Source organism: Mixophyes fleayi, chromosome 3 (assembly GCF_038048845.1).
Source record: "Mixophyes fleayi isolate aMixFle1 chromosome 3, aMixFle1.hap1, whole genome shotgun sequence".
Lineage (NCBI taxonomy): Eukaryota > Metazoa > Chordata > Amphibia > Anura > Limnodynastidae > Mixophyes > Mixophyes fleayi.
Genome location: NC_134404.1, coordinates 59,660,934 through 59,677,454, shown reverse-complemented (window position 1 = coordinate 59,677,454; position 16,521 = coordinate 59,660,934). Strand labels below are relative to the sequence as shown.

At 40.5% G+C, this 16,521-nt stretch overlaps 1 protein-coding gene across 2 annotated transcripts in view; it reads left to right on the top strand.

Moving 5' to 3' along the window:
- The window catches only part of DZIP1L (DAZ interacting zinc finger protein 1 like), a 50,661-nt gene that overhangs the window by 3,819 nt on the left and 30,321 nt on the right, over positions 1–16,521 (top strand). The window contains exon 1 of one of the 2 annotated variants that reach the window (XM_075201549.1): positions 4,590–4,676. The exons of the other annotated variant lie outside the window; for it this stretch is intronic. The gene's annotated coding sequence lies outside the window, so the exon portion shown is untranslated. Of the gene's footprint in view, positions 1–4,589; positions 4,677–16,521 lie in introns of those variants that run through there. 2 annotated transcript variants of the gene reach the window in all.

Sequence of the window (16,521 nt, the reverse complement as noted above, 5' to 3'; positions counted from 1 at the left end):
CAAATACAGATGATGGTGATGATAATCCTATCAAAATATTGTGGCCTAATCTGCACTTAACAAGCAACAGCAACAATCCGCTAATCTCCTATTTGTCGGAGGTAGGTGTCCTGCCTGGGGTTTTTACATGCCAGTGCATGTGTTTAAGATTAAGCTGACTTTTTTCAGTATGATTGTGCCCTGAGTCGAGAAGACCTGATTTACAAGAGACGCTGGCGATAACTCAGAGACAGAGGCCTAGAGGAGACGAGTAGCAGTATGGGGTCTGAGTTGGATGCTATTAACCCAACCTGCATGTGAGGCAAGTGTGAAAGTGTGGATTCTTGCTCAGAGAGGACGTAGTTGTGGGGACTGTTATTATGTGGGTTATTGAGGCTACAGTGGAAGATATAGATACTTCCCCCTGAAAGAGAGTTTGTTCTTAAGCCGAGAGGTGCACTCCAACTTGTGAGATGAACAGGCAATTACTACTGTTGTTTCTTGTAATGAGAAAAACAGTGTTTAGTGTATAGTCATGGCCAAAAGTTTTGAGAATGAAACAAGTATTGGTTTTCACAAAGTTTGCTGCTTCAGTGTTTTTAGACTTATTTGTCTTATGTTGCTATGGTATACTGAAGTACAATTTACAAGCATTTCAGTGTTGACCCTTCTTTTTGAAGACCTCTGTATTTCGTCCTGGCATGCTGTCCAATCAACTTCTGGGCCACATACTGACTGATGGCTGCCTATTCTTGCCTAATCAATGCTTGGAGTTTGTTAGAATTTGTGGGGTTTTGTTTGTGCGCCTGCCTCATGAGGATTGACCACAAGTTCTCAATAGGATAAAGGTCTGTGGAGTTTCCTGGCCATGGACCCAAAATTTCAATGTTTTGATCCCCGAGCCACTTAGTTATCGATTTTGCCTTATGGCAAGGTGCTCCATCATGCTGGAAAAGGCATTGTTCATCACCAAACTGTTCTTGAATGGTTGTGAGAAGTTGCTCTTTGAGGAAGTTTTAGTACCATTCTTTATTCATGGCTGTGTTCGCAGGCAAAATTGTAAGTGAGCCCACTCCCTTGGATGAGAAGCAATCCCACACATGAATGGCCTCAGGATGCTTTACTGTTGGCATGACACAGGACTGATGGTAGCGCTCACCATTCCTTCTCTGGACAAATGTTTTCCAGGTGCTCCAAACAATCTAAAAGGTGATTCATCAGAGAAAATGACTTTACCCCAGTCCTCAGCAGTCCAATCCCTGTACCTTTTGCAGAATATTAGTTGGTCCCTGATGTTTTTCCTGGAGAGAAGTGGCTTCTTTGCTGGTCTTCTTCACACCAGACCATCCTCCAAAAGTCTTCGTCTCACTGTGCATGCAGATGCACTCACACCTGCCTGCTGCCATTCCCGTGCAAGCTCTGCACTGGTGGTGCCCTAATCCCGTAGCTGAATCAGATTTAGGAGACTGTCCTGGCGCTTGCTGGACGTTCTTGGGCGCCCTCTGAAGCCTTCTTCGCAACTATTGAACCTCTCTCCTTGAAGTTCTTGATGATCTGATAAATGGTCGATTTAGGTGCATTCTTACTAGCAGCAATATTCTTGCCCTTTTTGTGCAAAGCAATGATGACTGCATTTGTTTCCTTGCAGTTATCCATGGTTAACAGATGAAGAACATTGATTTCAAGCACCACCCTCATTTTAAAGATTACAGTCTGTTATTCTAACTCAATCAGCATGACAGAGTGATCTCCAGCCTCGTCCTCGTCAACACTCTCACCTGTGTTAATGAGAGAATAACTGACCTGATGTCAGCTGGTCCTTTTGTGGTAGGGCTAAAATGCAGTGGAAATGTTGTTTTTGGGATAAAGGTCATTGTCATGACAAAGAGGGACTTTAAAATTAATTGCAATTCATCTGATGACATTCTGGATTCATCATGACATTCTGGAGTATATGCAAATTGCCATCATAAACACGGAGGCAACAGACTTTGTGAAAAATAATATTTGTGTCATTCTCAAAACTTTTCTCCATGATTGTACTAGGAACTAACTTTCTACAATTAGGTATTATGAACTGGAGAAGAGAAGGGCGAGACTGTGTTTCCAGAATAACTACCTTGTCGTTTGTTCAACTTAAAGACGGCCTGGTGCTCACTTATTTCATCACTGGTAAATGTTCATTTTTTGCTTGAAAAAGTATCTTTATTTTGTATTAAGGTGCAAAACAAACACAACACAGTATACTCAAGTGTACACAGTACACTGGGTAACATAATCATTCAAACTTTTTAGCACAATACAAGACATAAGGTACAAAATATGCCATCCTACACTATACATCAGGTACTGCACTAAACATGCAAACTTAAACGACATAACAGATTCAAATAAGCAATGGATGTGAGGGGACGGTAGGTGAGAGGGTAGGGGGGAAGGAGATCACAGGCCCAAAGCTTTATTGAGGATAGACACATATATAAGGGAGGGTCCATAAATTAAGGCAAGACATTCAACAAACCTTCAAACAGTGATCGGGAGAATGTGTTGGAGCGGGTAAGGGAGGAGGAGTCAGAATCCTAAAGCTTTATTGAATAAACAGACACATGGGGAGGGGGGCATGAAATCAATCATCTTCCTCTTCCTCAGGACTGTCAGTGGTGTTATAGTCTCTTAGCAGGCTGTGGATCAGGTTGTGGATCATCTCCCTTTTCAAGATGAGGCATTTCCTGGCAAGCATATAGCATCCTTACAGCAGTTCATACGGCGTCAGGCCTGCTGGATTGCCCAATAGTGTGGGTCCCAGTAAATAATCCATAGAATAACGAATGGTATGAAAGACAAATCCTGGACACACTGTCCTTTAGTTCGTGTTCCAAGGCACCCAACTGGTGATTGTTCATTGCTACACTTGCTGCAAGTGCACTGCATTTACTTTCCCGTTAAACCTGCATGTGCAGGGACTCCTGTGTGCTGAAATCACAGGTGGGAGAGAGACTGAGCTTCTGCAGTGTGGGAGAGAGACTGAGCTTCTGCAGTGTGGTTTACCCAAGGTCAATGCAATGTAGGAAATTAAGAGAATACCTACCACCCTCTACCCCCCCAAAGCAAAGAGTGTCTGCATACAGATATTACAATATATCTTGGATTTCAGTGACTTATATAAGGTATTGGAACTGCTCTGTGACTTCTAATAACTTACAGTAAGGGTACAATATCCCATATATATATATATTGCCTTTTGATACATTATTGTTATTATGATCCTCAATTTGTATAGTGCCAATATATCAGGACAGCGCTTTACGGAGTATAGCAGGGTACACATCTATGCTCTTATGCTGCAGATCACACAATTCACAACTGTTTGGTCATATATTGCGTATGCGCTCACGATCATGTTTCATAGTACCAAAACACATCGCATCTGTTGATTTAAACGATATAAGAAATCGCGATCAATGATGGGACACTGCTGGAAAATATGGAAGTGTGTACGCACGCAGGACCGGCAGTGTAGGCAGATATCTGTAGAGGGTGTACAGAGTCACAATCTTTTCAGCAGAAGGTTACGAGAGATGAAGATCTGAAGGTAAATTGTGTAGGTGTGTACGCTTGCATCGGCATGCTCATCGGGACTTTCAATGGTCACAGAAATTGCATCTGAAGTAAGATTTCATAGGTGTCTACCCAGCTTATGGTTAATCATTGACATCTGCTTTTGCCTCAGGGGAGCTTACAGTCTAGATTTTGTACCACATAAGGGGTAATTTAATCAGAACTGGAGCACACGGCAGCAATCATTTATTGATTAAGGGGACAACATTCATTTAGAATTAACTTGTGGGGGGCAAATTATTTTTTTCGTTATATTATTATAATTTTGCCACTTAATATAGCGATAAGTTAAATTTCCCTCCATAATTTAGATATAAATGAATGTGGCCCTCTTAATTAGTAAATAATGATTGCCTTCATAATTCATAAGTCACTTGTGCCTCCTCTATTCTGAATGGCCAGATAGCTGAATCAGCCATCTCCACTCTCACAACAGCCTCTTTGTTTTCTGGCTGTCTTTCTGGAGTTTTCTCCTGTGACGTACAGCGATATAAAACTGACCTTTAGTAAATCTAGTCCTTGGTGTGATAAGAGATCTGGTACTGCATCAGTTGTTTTAATCAACATTATTTGATTAATTGACCATAGGTACTACTTCTGTGACAAATGAATCCCTATACCAAGCACTGTAAAACATAAAGTAATCCAGTGCAAATGTACGCTAACATCCATTTTCATGCACAAGATAAGTAACTTTAAACATTTTGGGCCTGAGTTATTAAGGAAGGTAAGACATAAAAAAGGAGTAAATGTTCTCTGGGTCAAACCATGTTACAATGCAAGGGGTGCAAATTAGTTTATTATTTTGTACATAAGTTAAATACTGGCTGTTTTTTTCATCTAAAACACAAATACTTGACAGCTTCATTTTTACACTGAAATTGATCTAGGACATACCCTACCCCAACTATAAATCTGTCCCCACAATTTAAATTTACCTCCCCTCCAATACAGCATGGTTTTGCCCAGGTGCAAAGTTACTCATTTTTCATGCTTTGCTCTCCTGAATGACTCAGGCCCTTTAAGTTCTGAGTTATGTTTCTCTGCCTCCATGTTCCAAATAGTGAGGGCTGTGAGAGGTAAGAGGTCTGGTTACTGAGCAACATTAATATATTAACCATGGACTGGAAGCAGGGTATAAATTACACAGGCTGATGAACATGGGCAAGGAAGCAGTCAAATGTCTGCAACAGTTGTTAGTAAGATATTATATATAAAGGGAAAACCAAGTTGTACACTAACTGGGCTCCCTATCAGAATGCTGTGTTCTACAGAGTATTATAAGAGCCCCACTTATATTCATCTAAGAAAATCCGGGATAATGAGCAAAATAATGCTTAACTGAATAATTGTTTTCTATTGATTATTATATTACAATTGCATTACCACTTGGTGTAGTAAATTCTGGGCATTTTAGGAGAATGCCACCATACGCTGACCATTGCTACGTGGTGCCAGGTCAGCCGTTTAAAACTAGACCTATCAATTGTCACACACAGGGACTTCTAATCTAAAGGCTGTGTGCCTCTGAGTCAGATGAATGTCTACTTCCTTTTATTTGGGTTTTAATAAGTGGTGACTTTGTGGGTACATGGACTACACATGCCAAATCATTTAAAGTTTACCTGTCACTTACACAAAATATAGGCAGCTATATTGTGGTCTCATTCACAAGTAACTATTTAGGACAGGCCAGCGTACAGATTTTCAGCTGGACAAACCATGTTGCAATGCAAGGAGTGTAAATGCAATTTTTCTGGCTGCTTTTGCACATAGCACGCAGCTAAGACAGGCCCTGTCCCAACTCTAAATCTGTCCACAATTTTTTAATTGGCCCTACCCTAAACACAATAAGGTTTTGCTGCGTGTGCCCACAAAAAGGCTCGCACACTTATGGGTGCATACAGAGTGCCACGCTACTAGAGGGCAGGTGCAGAAACACACTGATAATGACGTCCGGCACCATGAGCTAGTCGCTGATTGGATGATTGTAAATTCACCTCTGACACTAACAGATGCTGCCTTCATTGATCATGCATATATTATAGTGAGTGTATTTTAAAAATATGTTTTTGCTACTTTCATTTGTAGGTGAGAAGGAATAAATATATCTGCTGTATTATGTTAAGTTTTTTGCTCTAGAAACAAATGTTAACAAAGGTTTGGCCGCATTTTGCGATTGTGTGACTGAGGATATGGGTGTTTATATTATTTTACGGGCAGCTGATTTAGCATAAATTATGCTTCCAACTCAGCTGGGCTGTTTTTAGGGGGTGGTGAGCCAGGAATTTTGCTCAGTAGGGCCGCTCTTTGCTATTTATTTATTAAACATATGTTATTTTAGTTTCGATGTTTGCAAGAGTATCTCCCAAGGAGCATTGTCAAATAAATATATAAATAATTCTCTTGTTGGAGAATCACACACACACACACACACACACACACACACACACACACACACACACACACACACACACACACACACACACACACACACACACACACACACACACACACACACACACACACACACACACACACACACACACACGTTAGTTGTATTCATATAGCCTTTAACAATAACAAAACCCTCCACACGCCCCTAATTTATGCCCCCCCAGTCCTTTGTTATATACTCACTCCTGCCAATATCTCTAACATTACCCTAAGCTTTTCTGCCACAAACTGTTGTAACATTATATGTTGCAGTTCTTGTTATGAATTGGTGAAAATAAAACATTTATATTTCTTACACAAAACGTTTATTTCTTACACAACAGTTTAGAGTATTGTTCTTTAGGTCTCTCCACTTACAAATTATCTGATAAGCCTCTCTTTAAGGTGTTTTGGTGCGGCTTATCATCATTTCTACAGGGAACCTTTGTTGGAGTTGGGCATCCAGAGATGATCAGCCACAGTGCTTTTTTTTGGCTAACATCAAGTGTAGTACCTGCCTGAGTAAGGGGTACAGAGCAGAGCCTCCCTGAAAGACCCATAGGAATCCTTGGTCTGATGCCAGAAGGGGTCAGTGGAGACTTCAAGATGACTGTTCCTCCAGGGGACACGGCCCGGAGGTGACCTGTAAATGCACTGCTGGTGGTGGCAGTCCAGGCATTATCACGCTTTGCACAGAGTACGGCATTAGCACAATACACTTGAGTAACCCTGCACCACTCTTTTATTTCTTGGTCCTGGCCTTTTGGCTGGACCAGAACATTTTTTGCACCCTCTGGCCAGGAGGCTGGGGCCTACGGGCACTTTTTTATTTATTCAAACACGAGCACTTATAGTACAAAACACTTTTTTTCTGGCACAAATTTCAGTTGGTTTGATTTTTGTTGCGCGTTTCGAGCTTGGGTATAGGCCTAAACCCTTATGGGCGACCCTCTCCCCAAGTTATAGGAGGCTCCCTCCTTATGGGGGGAGCTGCAGAACCGGTCCCCTGGGGGAAGCAGCCCAACCTCAGGGTAATGGGTACTGCCCGAGCCTTGCGGCAGAGGTACTCCCGAAGACCCTTGCTCCCTAAGGAGAACTTTAGCTCCAAGGGTTGGAGATGTAAAGGGGCCTCTCCTAGCTTTGGTTAAGGAGGGTTTCCGGAGACCCTTATCTCAGTATGGGACCGCTTGACTCCAGGGAATAGTGAAGTATAGGGCTCAAGCCCCCAGCATGGATCTTGCACTGCACTGGGTGCACTTCGAGCTGCAATAAACAAAAAATACAAAAAAAAACTGTACAGCTATACCCCTGTGTCTAGGCTGATGGCCTGTATGTATATATGTGTGTCCAACAATATAATATAGTGTTTGCAAAGTAAAGGTAGCTCACACCTATACTTTACAACCAACCTAACAACTAAAAAAAGTCACCTAAATGCTAAACAATGTTGTTGGTTGATTTGGAAACAGGGTAATATTTTTATTTCATTAATTCAAATTTTTATTATATATATATATATATATATATATATATATATATATATATATATATATATATATATATATATATATATATATATATAAATTTTAACTGTATTAACCAGCCTGCTACCACAGCTGAAGTGGCTGACGGGGGAAGAGCGAAACCTTTGCTATGATAGCTTTGACTTATTATCACAGCTATCACCGGGAACCATGACCGTTAGATTGAGGGTGTTGCTCTGTGACTCATTTTAAGGGCCCCAAAATCATAGCAACAAGCATTAAAGCCCTGAGTAATTCAAAATGTAATATATTTTACATTGTTAATGAATGCAGTGTAAAATATATTACATTTTGATTTACTCTTAATGTTATCAAAAATTGCAAACAGAATGATGCTCCCACAATTTTCCTCCTTCACTATATTTGTTAGTCTATATGTGTGACCAGTAGTTTCATAAAGTGCTGCATGGAGAATCTGCTCTTCCTTACAACCCTGTACAGTGGATTTTTACTAACACGTTTATTATTTACGTTTACGTATGTGCTAAAACTGTCAAAGTAATTGTTGTTTGATATTTCTGTGCAATATGCAAATAAAACATATCCTATTTGTTATCTAACCAAGCCAGTAAACCATACTTGCCAACTTTGGCACAAAGCTATCCTGGAGGGGGCGCTGTCATGGGGGTTTGGCCACGCAAATTGCATTGTTAGGCCCCGCAACCTGTCAAACTTTGCCAATGGCAGCAGGGGGCATGGCCAGGATGACGCATTTAGCCCCGTCTCCACCCACTTCACTAACGAAGAGGACAGGCTACGGGAGGTTGCCCTGCTTTCCTGGGAGTCCGGGAGAACTCCCAAAAATTTGGAGGTCTCCCGGACATTACGGGAGAGTAGGCAACTAGTCAGTAAACTCACTATTGGACTTTATTATACTGTAATGTTTTCTAAAGTATGTATACATCACTGAGCTAAATACCTCAAATGGAATATGTCAAGATACCAGGATATTTGAGCCAGCTCTCACAATACAATCTCGGTACCTTGGGTTCACAGATCACATAGGCATAGACAATAGGAATGATTCAAGGTATCTTTATTACACTATATCACCATACAGTAGGGAACATCGAAAGGACTAGAAAAGTAACAGTTTTTTAGTCCATATTTTTTGAGAATCTATGTAAAAGACTGAGTGAAGTGAAAGCAACCCCTTGTTGGCACAGTATTAACTAGGCATGTCCCATGCATTTGCTGATATGATGCCGTATGTCCCGGTTCTGGGGATGTGCAGAGTGATTTTGCATATGATGCGCTCAAAATTGGCGGATACATGTCTTGATGAATCGTGCCGAAGGTATGTTGGCGCTTGTAGTTCTACAAAAACTGGAGACTGACAGGCAGATATTCTGTTATGAAGGGCTCTGACATGTGTATTTTCCTGTTTGTTATGGAGTGGGCAGAAGATATTTTAATGTAATTTACATTCTAAAAAACTACAGTGTTAAGTTAATATAAGACAGACCAGGGACTCTAAACCTAAACTGTATGCTTCACCATTGTGCATTATGAGTTGTGTGTGGATATAGTTGTGTAAGGCTGTGGCTTCCCAGTGTATAAATTCCACCTTACACAGTATAATCAGACAGGTGTAGTTAGCAGACCTGGCAGTAGCTGCACAGCTCAGGCCGGCTCTGGCTGTTTATCTTCTTCTGATTTAGCTTCCCTGGTTACAGAGCCTACTTCCTGCTGTGCTGCTGGATGTGTGACAGTGGGGGGAGAGGATGCTGTGCTTGTAACTGAGGCTGCTCCTTTCTGGTGTTAATCTTTATGTGGAGCATGGGGAGAGCGTCAAGTTAAACCTCTACTATATAGAGAAAGCTCAGGTATGTGGCATTAATATCGGTGTCTCTGTAGGTTATACTAACTGCATTACTGTTGTATTTGGTTGGTTGACTTTTAGTTTTACATTATGTGTCCTTTGTGAGTTTTACTATGCACCTATGACCATGTATTGAACGGCATGTGTCTTGTTCATGAGGGCACATTCATATACAATAAGCAGTAGTTTAGCAGGGGTAGCCGCCCGAGCCGGTCCCATACTGGGCTACCTTGAGCTAGGTCACTGGATTACCTGCATTTTTATCCTTTAAAATGTTGCTAATAGGCTGCTGAGCCAAGTCTCGCCCCCCCAGGCTAAAGTTTGCCAGCCCTCCCCTGTTGTTAAGCCTATGTGTGGTCACAGCTTTTTTTATACTTTATTTCATACATGACAACTTTTAAGATTTCTCCACTGGGAGATCCAGGGGAGAAGTCATGTGACATGGGGTAGGGTCACCATAGCCCCGCCCCACTCTAAAAAGCTGAAATTCACGGCATTGAATGGATTGAGCGGAGCTTAATGGCACGATTAAGCCCCGCCCCCTCCATTCACTGCCGTTAATTTTGGCAAATGAGGGAGCTTTGCCTACTCTTCCGGGAGTCCGTGAGGCCTCCCAGGAATTCCAGGAGAGTAGGCAAGTATGCTTTTATTTAAGAAGTTCATTAAATCCTCTCCCTTTCCAATAATAGTACTTTGGCAGGGTTCCCATATTTGGAACCACCATAATCTGGTGTAATTACCGGGGTCCCAGCATTAACCTACTGTCACTAACAACTACCGAACACCTATGAGCCTTAGCAGGAGAGATGTGACATAGCTTACCTAGCTGAAGAGGGACCCCACCACAGTGCTGGTAGTAGGAAACTTCTTCAAGTATGACAAACCATGTAACACTCATCCCATTGTTTATGCATACCATAATACTGTCATTTTCTGTTTATAAGACAAGCATAATGTTCATGCTGTGATAATCTGTGATGAGTAAATACAGATATATACAGATTAGAAGCAAAGGTACCATAGTAAGATCCCCCCTTATTATACAGAATCTGGATATATACCTCAGATCTTGCATTCAGCATTTGTTATGCGTGCTCAAATTCAGCAGTGACTTTAAATATATTTTTAAACCACAACAAGGGAACACAATTCCCTATATTCCACAATACATTATGATTTAACCCATTGCATGCAGTAATGAAATCTTGTTATATTACTAAACAACTAAGAGATGACTTCTCAGTACTGGTAAATGCCTCTAGGTGGCACTCACAGTGCAGATTTGGTATTACAGGAGACAGCTTTGTTTTTATATGCTTGTTACATCCCGGCCTTTCTTGGGACAAGTCCAGTAATGCCACTGATCCACCTATGACATGACTGGCTTGTGTTTTTAAGGTGGCACCCTTGTTTGTAGCTGATAGAGAATGGACGGTTATCTCGATTGTACTTGCTCTGGCTATATAGATTAATACATGAGATTTGTGTCTGTTAAGTTGCTATAGAGAAGTAAGATGTTTTCCAGTGTCACTTATGTTGATAGGAGTGTTGGTGAGTGGGTACAACAAGCCTGTAGGTAAACAGACTAGTATGGCTGAATTGCATGGAGTGTTGTATACTGCAGGCAGACTTGTGGAGTCAGGTTACTCCTGTACACACCTAGTTACCGAGTTATCAAACAGACCTTGATGAAGCTTTAGTGTCAGAAGACATGGTACGTACACAGATAATCACATGTAAAATTGCATGTAAACCCCCTAAATGTTTTTCCTGGCTGTATGTCTGCTATAGGATCAAGTTAACTATTGATACAGCACAGAATGCAATGTGTGCTACAGCTATTTACCTATAGATACTATAGAAGCAGGCATATTGGTGTTGTTACATAAGTAATAAAACATATACTGTATTAGTGAATGTTAAACTTTTTGAATGTTATGCAGTGCACCATTGTATAAAGTATTATCTTGTATTATAGTTTTTAAATATTTTGTTCATGTACATAGAGGTTTCGGTAGCAATTTAAAAATAATTGAGGAAGAAAACAGAATGCTGTGAATTAATGTTATGCGAGTCGACGTTGTGTTACCTCTTTTGTTTTGCAAAATTTGTATGTATACAGTTTTGTCCTTATTTTGAGTAACTGTAATTCATTGGTGGCCAAAATAATGTTGACTTCTGAAGGCTGTCACTGAGTCAGCAAGAACCATGAGGCTGATTACACACTGACACACTAGTGACACTACATGTTAAATGCAAATGATTGTTTGCACTTGTGGTTAAGGCAGGTAAGTGGAGCAGACAACCGTTTGTACTGCTAATGCTAATGGGTATGTGGTCATCGGAACACATGGGTTCCATTCATATACACATTTACATGCTTTAATCAGTGTTTTATGAGTGTTAAAATACTCCAGCAAAATATGGATTTTGACGCCAGTGGGTAAGGGGCCTAAAGGGACCACAGAGCATGTGTATTCATGAACGTCCATAAAAATGTACATGGACATTTTAAATAAATACATAAATCTGTGGGTAAAGTCAAAATGTATAGGTACATGAAATATAGAAAGCGGAGCAATATGTGAGGACAGTACATAGCACAGATCACGCAGTATATAATACATCCATGATAATATAACATGCATTTATTACACACAGTGGGCCTGAGTCAAGTCAGAGCGCAGAATTCATGTGTAAAAAGCAACATTTGTGTATTTCCATTCCTTATTCAAGTTGAAACGTTTCTTAAGATACATTTTGATGTGGAGATACTTTCCCTATAAACAGCGTGTACTTTAACATAAGCGTAGACATAAAGAGAGACGAAGGTGGTTTTTTTGGAGCAATTTACTATGACTTCACATCAGAATGTACACTTTTTTCTCAATTTTAATTTTTATATAATCAAAAATTAAAATAACTGGCGATATAAAAATGGCAAACCAACGGAAAAAACAAATTAACCATATTTTTCAGAATAATCCATATATTTTGAGTTTTTAAATTTCATCTGTTATTTTAAAAAAACAAACTTAAATGCGCACATATGCTACTTTATCATCATCATCATCATCTATTTATTTATAAAGCACCACTAATTCTGCAGCACTGTACAGAAAACTCATTCACATTAGTCCCTGCCCCATTGGAGCTTACAATCTAAATCCCCTAACATACACACAGACCGAGAGAGAGCAAAGGGCAATTTTGATAGCAGCCAATTAACCTACCAGTATGTTTTTGGAGCATGGGAGGAAACCAGAGCACCCGGAGGAAACCCACGCAAACACGGGAAGAACATACAAACTCCACACAGATGGTCGGGAATTGAACTCATGACCCCAGTCCTGTGAGGCATAAATGCTAACCACTTAGCCACCGTGCTGCCCACAGATGTGTGTAAGTGACTCATGTGTAAAACTTTTAGGAAATAAATTTTCAATGTGTACAGTTTTTCTGTGCTAGCTACTGAGACACGTGTGAAAGGCAGTAAACACAGACAATTTTCTCACATACTTCTTAAACATCATCATCCATTTATATAGCGCCACTAATTCCGCAGCGCTGTACAGAGATTTCGCTCACATCACTCCCTGTCCCATTGGAGCTTACAGTCTAAATTCCCTAACACACACACACACATACTGAGAGAGACTAAGGGCAATTTTTTGTTAGCAGCCAATTAAACTACTAGTATGTTTTTTTGGAGTGTGGGGGGGAAACCGGAGCACCTGGAGGAAACCCACGCAAACACGGGGAAAACATACAAACTCCACACAAATAAGGCCATGGTCGGGAATTGAACTCATGACCCCAGTGTTGTGAGGCAGAAGTGCTAACCACTTAGCCACCGTGCTGCCTAAACAGTGAATAAATGGTGTTGCAATTATCCAATCATAAATGGCACGCATCATCTGGTGTCCAGCCCGGAGGAGATAAAGGTTACCTCATCTTGCAAGACCAAGAGCTCCGTGGCACGCACTCTCTGTGACCTGATGATTGGTCAGCAGAAGACAACGCCCCACAGTACATGGAAAAGATTTGTCCAGTGAAAAAACGGAAAGATTACAATAAAGGTACCAGAGGCAGTATCTGGTGCCAGCCCCGGTGCTTAATACCCGTCTACACTCCTATCTTTGCTTGCAATTTACCTTGATGCCTGCTGCATATCTGCAGTTAATATGCAGATATGCAGCGGGCATCTAAACTAGTTGCAATAAAAGGCTTATCTAAAAAATCCTCTTCCCAAGGTTTATCTCCACCCTCTACAAGCTCAGTACATCTAAAAAGTTATTTTGACCACTCAAAAAAAAAAAAAAATGCCCCAACTTTGCTGGTCATCTTCCCTTTAGGGGTTTTTGGGCTATGCCAAGTGCACAATTGCGGCCAGGCACGTCTGGTTTTAACTTCCCTATCCTACAGCCTCTTTGCATTTTCAAAACCACTGTTTTTCCAACCAAATATTTTCACACAACTTGCAAAGGCAGAAACTGGTGTTCTGGTTGGAGCACTTTGACTATTGCACTGTCACATTGTTAATGACATTGCTTGTGTGACATTACTGTAATGCACACAAGAGGCCTATCGTTTTACTACTTATGTTCGAATGTGTATAAACCTCCCTGACGGTGTATATAATGTTAGAATGAGGGGATTTGGAAACTACTGAAATGGAGTTTGACTCTCTGTGAATGGATGCTGGTCCTCTGTGCAGTGATCAGAGAGAGAGGGGTAAATCCGGAGTTTCTGGTTTTGCAGCTGTAACAATGAAAAATGGTGGGGTCCATGTGGAAGGTTTCGTGGACGTAGGAATGTGATTTGTGTCATCACTGTCCCACCTCCGATGTGCAAGGCAGCTGTTCGTGTAATTGTGCAGTGGGCTATGATGACGCATTTCGCCAGCAAATCGCGTCATCAAGCTGCTCGCCACTCTTCTAGTCCTCTCTCCTAAGAGTCCGGTAGAGCTCACCAGAATTGAGGAGGCATTTTGGGTAGCAGGCAAGTATGGTTGTAACAAACGCTATGTATGTAGATGTAGAGATGTAACATAGTCAATGTTGAGACACATGTATGTTTCCATTAACATGCTTGTTTTGCTTGCTGGATTTAACACTTGTAGTTCAGATATAGTCAACTAACAATAACACCTCTGTGGCTTTAAACTTAGGTAATGGTTTCACTAGGTTTTTCCATTCCTCTAAATGTCCTTGGTGAACAATCATTTTAAGACTTGTGTATGTGTGATATATAATTGTTACTCAGTTAATAGTATGCATCTAAAATGCCCTGTATGTGTCCCATTATATATTGTACTATATGTACTTTTTATCTAAGTGTTAGTGAGTATATATAGTGCTTTATATATGTGATTAGTTCCAGGCTTCTATATTGGCTCCATATATTATGCTTTCTATGATTAAATATTAAATGACAACTCCACCTAAAACAAGTTTTTGTTTTGTTTTGGATGGACCTGTGCTGTGTGACCATGTAGTTTTATGTTCATACGTTCCTAAAGGTCGGGTAAATAAAATAGCAAAAATGAGTTTACCTGCGCTCAATCGATTCTTCCGTCCCAATGGTTCTGTGATGTCTCTAACGGTCCAACGTTCAGCAGAAGGGGCAGCAGTTAGTTGGCTAATGGTAGCGCTGGCCCTGGCTACACCAGTTTGGAAGTCCAGGAAGTATATTTACTAAACTGCAGGTTTGCATAAGTGGAGATGTTTCCTTTAGCAACCAACCAGATTCCAGTTATCATTTTGTAGAATGTATCAAATAAATGATAACTAGAATCTGATTGGTTGCTATAGGCAACATCTCCACTTATTCCAATCTGCAGCTTAGTAAGTAAACCCCCTGGTGTTTTCATTTTTGTGCCCTACCTGTATCTTCTTAATTTACTCTCACAACCATGTCCCTACATTCTCACTTGCTCTTATTCCTCTTTTGCTGCCATCTCAAGCAAAATAAATAGACCATGCAGTGTTATGTTATGCAAATAACTGAAAATCCTCACACAGGGAAAGTTCTGCTGCAGAGTCCACAGTAATTCATGGGGAAATACTGACACTAGCTGGACATTTTGTATACTGCAAGCTCCTTATAGATGGTACAGTAATAACCCTAGATGTGCAATGTCTAAATGTAATCTCACACTAGTGCTCTGAATGCTAGTGCGTTTCCAGTTAGAAAGCCAAAGCGCCCCATACACAGAATAAAGAACAAGATGTTTTGTCTGAGTGTATTTACCCTTAATGCAGTTGTGGCAGTCTCTGCGGTCTGTCTCTAAATATAAATTTATGTGTGATTTTCTATAATAAAATGTAATCTGATTTGTATACATTATTTCTGATTATGCAGAAGCGCTAATACACTCGCTTTTACAAGTAGACACAAGGGCCAAACATTTGTGTCATCTAGGGAGAAATACGGGGAATTGAGCGTATTCCTTTCTGAGTACCCACAAGCAAAAATGAGAAGTTGCATTTGCAGGACAATTTTCTTTTAATGACCGAAAGGGGTGAAGTAGGCACTTTTGCTTTGCGCACTTCATTTTTCTTCCCGCAAAAGGATTTTATTTTTACACTACCTCCTGGGGTGACAGAGATTTGAACTCACTCTGTACATTCAGTGACATGTATTTCATTCCTTCCAGGAGCACTTTTACGGAGAAACGCGTTTCTAGACGCTCTTCAAGCATTTTAATAAAACATTGAAACACCCAAAGTGATACCTGTAATAAAATCATTCCCCATATGCCCTCCCTCTAATAATTAATTTAAATGAAGTTAAACTGAAGTGTTTTAGGATAAAAATAAATGCAAGTAAGTGAAAATTGTCCTAGAGTGAAAGTTCTGCAGTACAGATTCAGTTGTTATAAATGGGATAATACTGACACTAGGTGGACATTTCATATACTACAAGTCCTAAAATGTTAGTAGGTTGGACTTTGAAGTTACTTGTTACTCTTTCCACATTTTTTACGTGGAACCAATAACCCACAAAACTAGGTGCAGACTGGGAAGTGGGAGCGCACCTTGAAATCCACTTGGAGAACAAATTTGCACATTTAAAAAATACTTGCAGTTCCACATTATTTACCATTTGTGAACTGGTTTG